The sequence below is a fragment of the Apteryx rowi genome, unplaced genomic scaffold (genome assembly GCF_003343035.1).
Source record: "Apteryx rowi isolate R43461 unplaced genomic scaffold, aptRow1 scaffold_343, whole genome shotgun sequence".
Classification (NCBI taxonomy): Eukaryota; Metazoa; Chordata; class Aves; order Apterygiformes; family Apterygidae; genus Apteryx; species Apteryx rowi.
This window is the reverse complement of record NW_020449897.1, coordinates 652,116-657,491: the sequence shown is the minus strand read 5'-3', so window position 1 is coordinate 657,491 and position 5,376 is coordinate 652,116.

Below are 5,376 nucleotides of genomic sequence, written 5' to 3'. Positions count from 1 at the left end.
CCCAGCTCCCCCCAGCCAGCACAGAAGACTTTAAACTCCTGCAGATATGCTCCACCTCCTTATTTTACTGAGAGAACTTATCTGGGGAAGGCAAATGGGCCCACAAAGGCCTCCCACCACACACACASAGATCTGTTTCTCCACAGGCTCCTGCAAGAAGGAAAACTGATATCTGAGCACCCCAGTCCCTCCTACATCTCCTTAAGGTCTGTGAAGAGGAACCAGAGAATTAAGTGGCATTTAGAGGGGTTGTTCTGAGAAGTAATATACATATATATATATTTATATATCTCCTTTCCCAGCACCTGGAATCATAGAGGAGTTTCCAGGCCACAGGCAGCTGTTCCTGGATTGCTTCTGGCTTATGCAACTTCCCCCCTCCCTTCCCAGCCATGTCCCAAACCACCTCTTCCCTCTCCTCTGTGGCAGGGGGAATGTAAGAGATAGAGCATGGATCTGGGTCTTCCCAGAGCCCTCCCCTCAAAGCCTACCATCTCTTACTCCATCCTCCCTCCCACAACACACACCACCACATGTAAGGCAGCACACATTCCTGGAGCCTGCAAACAGGACTAGCATACAAGGAGAAAGCCAGGAGGAGGAGGAAGAAAGATGAAAACATTTGGGATAGGAGGAGATGGGCAGAGGGAGTGAGGCAGTCAGCCAGCAAGCCTGGGAATTCATCCCTACCTCCTCCCGGGCTTTGGCAAGYCCTGAGGCTTTGAGTTCCCAGGCCAGCTCCCCGGGGGAAAAGCACCCCCTCCTTGGYTAACCCCACAAGCAGGACGTGGTCAGTTCCATCCATTTGGCCTCCCACTGCTCCAAGGGAGGGGAGCTGTAGAAATTGGTGGTGAAATGAGAAATGGGCTCTTACAAACTCAACTCAGACCCTCTTGTGTGAGTGGGTCTGACCTGATCCTGCTGCCTGCCCAGTGGTGCTTCACTGCAGTATGACCCCCTTTCCTTCTCCAGCCACAGCAAGGACAGTGCAAGACAAGGCCGCTCGGAACAACATAGGTCTCATTTTCCCTCTCCCCAGCTACTGTCAGATGCAGAGGCTATGAGTATGGAGTGGGGGACCCACAGCACAACCCCGAGAATGGGCTGAGTATGGCCCCACATAATCCACTCTGTGGGATGCCACAGAGAGAGAAATCATCCTGGTGGAGAAATTGCAGGGCAGAAGTGATCTGAGTCCCCAAAAATCCAGAGCTTGTATCATACTGGGGAAACACTGGGCAGAATCTAAAGCAGGCTCCTCATACCTACACCATGGAGGGCTTGAAGACATAACAGTCTTCTGCCACCACCCCAGCTTGTTTATCTTCCCTTAAAACCAGCTCTGCCTCAAGCTCAGCTCCAGTGCAGTGAGCTGCACATCGGAGGCAGTGGCCAAGGGCCAAGAGCTGGGAACAGGGAAGAGGAATACAACAGCAGTAGGGTAGGAGAGACCTGGACAGGGCCAAGCTGTGTTGCATGATAGGGCAGGGGGCCATTTCAATCCCTCCCCTCATGGCAGAGGGGGTGCCTCCATGCCGCTGCCTGCAGTAATTCCCAGCCCGTGTGGTATGCACCCTTGCAGCCACTGTGAGGAGAATGGAAACATCTGGAAGTCACCCGCAAACAAGCAGCACTCCCAGTTAATGAGGAAATATGAGCCGGAGACCCTAGGCAGCAACAGGATATCTGTTTCTTATGTGCTGAGCAAGACACCCCTTCCCGCCTCCCCACTCTCCCTCCCGCTTCTGCCTCCACTTCCCTCCAGCCTTTCTTCCCCAGGAGCCATCTAGGGACCCAGTTCTGGGAGAGCTCCCTTCCAGGGGTGTTTTCATGTGGGGCAAGACTTGGCTGCCAAGAAGCTGCAGGCCCCCAGGCGCCGTTCTCAGAGGAAAGCGCTCCCTTCCCCACCTCTCTGCAGCCACCCCTGTGGTCCCATCCTTGCTGGATCTTGGCACAGCTCCCCTCCGCAGCCCTCTCCAGCTAATAGATGTGTCAGGAGGTGGCCGAAGACTGAGGGAGCGCCAACAAGCAGCCATACCAAGGTGGACCAAAGGCAACTGAGCCCAGTCCCCTGTGGGACCAACAGCAATAGCCGAGGGAAACAGGGAGAGGGGAAGGAAAGCAGAACATCAAGGTGTGTTGGGCTCCATGGCGGCATTTGGGATAGCATTCTCTGAGAGTCATTGCTTGGCAGGGAACAGAAGCCCATGGACAGGTCCCCAAGCTGGGGTGCCCCCATGACCTTCCCTCAGCCTCCCCAGGCACAGGAGAAAGGAAGCAGGATTTTCTTCCCCAAAAGGAGTCCTGTACCCACCTCCTTCAGGCATCACCCTGCAAGCCCCCAGGCCTGCAAGCAGGACAAGGGGAACGGAGCTGCAAAGCAAAATGTGAGGAATGAGCAAGGCACATCTTCAGGCCCCGATGAGTCCTTTGCTCCCTCCTTCACCTGCATCTGAAGATTCAGGGCAGAGGCCTCAGCTCCCTCACAGCTCACTCTCTCCCTCTCTCCTTCCCTGTTGTACTCAGCAACAACTAAGGTGYGCAAGGCTTTGGCCCCATGCCTGAGGGAAGAGTGCTGGGAAGAGGGGGCGATTTACCCAGCCTGATCTTTGATGCTGTAGGAATCAAAACAAATAACAATGTCACCCTTGAAAGCTGCAGGGCTACTTGGCTGCTCCTATAATAAGCCTGATAGCCAGAGTCTCTATTAGGGCTAAACTGAGACAACTGCCTGGGGCCTGAGGTTACAGATGGATGAAAGGCAAGGGCTACTAAGGGTAAATGAGGTATCCAAACACCTGATGGGGATGGGAGGAATCCAGGATTTAACTTCTGCCCAGGGCACTCACAGCTGTTATGGTGACTCCATGGCACTGTCCAGACTCACTGCAAGAGATGGCACCTGTTGGGGTTGGAAAGCCCAGAAGCCAAGGCAGATAAACAGCACGGAGGGAGGTTGGGAGGCATGATTATGAGCACGCACTTCCTAGAAAACTGTATCCAAAAGGAAGGAGTCTAGGGAGGGCGCAAAACATGTTAGGGTGCAATTCATGTTAGGGTGTAGCCAGTGGGGCTGAATCACCTCTGCTTGTACCCTGGCATCCAAAGGCCAGGATGAGTACTGAGTCCCAGAGCCAGCATGTACTCTGGAGGTCTCCAAAGCCAGGAAAAAGCACTTTGACGCCTGCCCAAGAAGGACAAGAATCACAGACCCGGTGGTATGGCTGCAAGGAGGGGTGCAGAAGAGGGGGATTTCCAGCMACTTTCCTAGAAACAGAGCACATCCTAGCCCAGAGCACAGAAATGCTTTGAGTGCAGGAGGAGAGGGCAAGGAGAACGAGGGGGTGTAGAGCTGGCCGTCCCTTGCAGGACGGAGCGTGGCCCCTGCCCCATCTGGAAGAGATTTGTTCTGCATTCCCCAGCGGAGGAGGCTGCCATCGCCCAGACTCCACTCCCTGCTGCAGCCATCGCTGCAGGGAACCAGGAAGGGGACGGAGGGCAGAGGTACCCATCCGTCTGCAGGGACCAGGCTGAACAGAGAGTGATAGAGCCCCTTTGGCTGGTAGATGCCCTGGCAGGCCTGAGGAAGGAGGAGACATGAATAAGGGTTTTTCCATGCCTCTCCCACCACTCTGCCTGTTTTCCTCTGAGTGGGTCATGTGGGGAGAGAGACCTAATATAGCTCCAGCAAGGAGGGAGGATATAGGTTATGGTTCATTCTTTCCCCACTGCTAGCACAGCCCAGCCCCCTCAGGCCTGAGCTCCTGTCCCCCTCAGAGGCATAGACCCACTAGAAGCACTCCCAAAACACATGACTTCTGTGCTGATAATGACATTCCCAAAAGCATCTGACCTCAACAGAAGAAAGCAGAAAAACCTAACTATCTCATTTTATAGAGGAAGGGCCTGAGACTGAGATTGAGACATGCCAAAAACCTACTGCTGTTTAGCAAACTTCTAAGGAATAACCAAGGTACCAAGTTGGTCTGCCTGCACCCTCTGCAAAGCACTGAGCCTGTCTTCAACAGAAAGTTTCTCCTAATTTTCTCAAGCAGAATGCACAGCAGAATCCTGCTCTGGGATTATTTACTGGGAAAGGAAACCCTGAAAAAAGGAGGAGTCCCAGGAAAGGTTAAAGTAAAAGAAGCCCTTTCCCCAGTGATGGCAGGGCAGTGGTCCTGGGAGAAGGGAGAGGCCATGGTCTCCTCCCCTCCAGGAGCGAGCAGAGCCTTAAGTTAGTGAGCTGGATGTGCAAACACATGGTGCCCCTCCTGCTGGTCCAGGGCAGCATCCTGGTTGGCCACCCCAACATGGGCCACCTGAGCCTAGCGAGAGGGCAGGCTTCATTTTGACATCTTCTCTGCAGACATCTTGTCATCCTTTCAGCCAGGCCCTGCTTAGCCCTGCTTAACAAGTCTCATCTCGTCTTCCCCAGCTTAGACGCCTCCCTTCTCCTCCACGGGGCCGTGAATAGGCACTTGTGTCTGGGTGAAGCACTTCCCAGCAGAGCCACTGAGTCTCACCTGGAGGTCACGGGGGTCACCAACAGAACCAGAGCCATTGTGTCCCCCAGGAGATTGCCCCTCAGCAGGACTGATGGGGTGTTCTGTCCTGTGACCATCACCAGCAAAGCATCAAAGCACAAAGCCAGAGGGATGCAGTGTCACCTGCATTGGCAGAAACCCTCCCCCATGCTGCAAAGGAGCCCCTCTCCTTGCTTTATACAGTGCCACCTCCTCACTCTGGCCCTATAATAGCGCTGCTGATATAACACTTGTCCTGACCCTGTAATGCTTGTCCTAGCCCTGTCACACTTGTCCTGGCCCACACTGCCTTCAGTGAGGCCCTTAACCAGCCAACACTCAACCCAACTCTACCCACAGGTCCCGGCATGACTGCACAGCCCCCAGACCAAGGGCCTCTCTCCTCATTCCTGGTTGATAACACTCTATCGAGGGCATTGAGGACTTCACATCCAACATGGGCTGAGACGATCCCTGGTAAAACATGAGGGCTTTCACACACAGGGAACAAGTTCCTTTCTTTTGCCCCCAGCCAGGTTTCCTTAATCAGGTCTGCTGGAGAGCTGGGCCTTCCCCTTCCCCCAAATTCACTGAATCTGGGCTTCTTCACAGGCGACTCAGAGTCTGATCCCAGAGGAAGGGAAATGGTACTAGGAAAGAGGGGGGAGGCACAGAAGTTCCTGAAGTTTTCTGTCCTGGATAGTTGGAATAAATCTCATTTTCTCTGGTCTCATTGCTGAGGCAAAGATTGCTTAGGGTTAGCGAGGATTGGTTCAGCAGTGCTGCAGCCCGCCCCCTCCTTCCCACATCCCCTCCCCGCCAGCTTCGCTCCCTCTCTCCACTGGCACCAGTG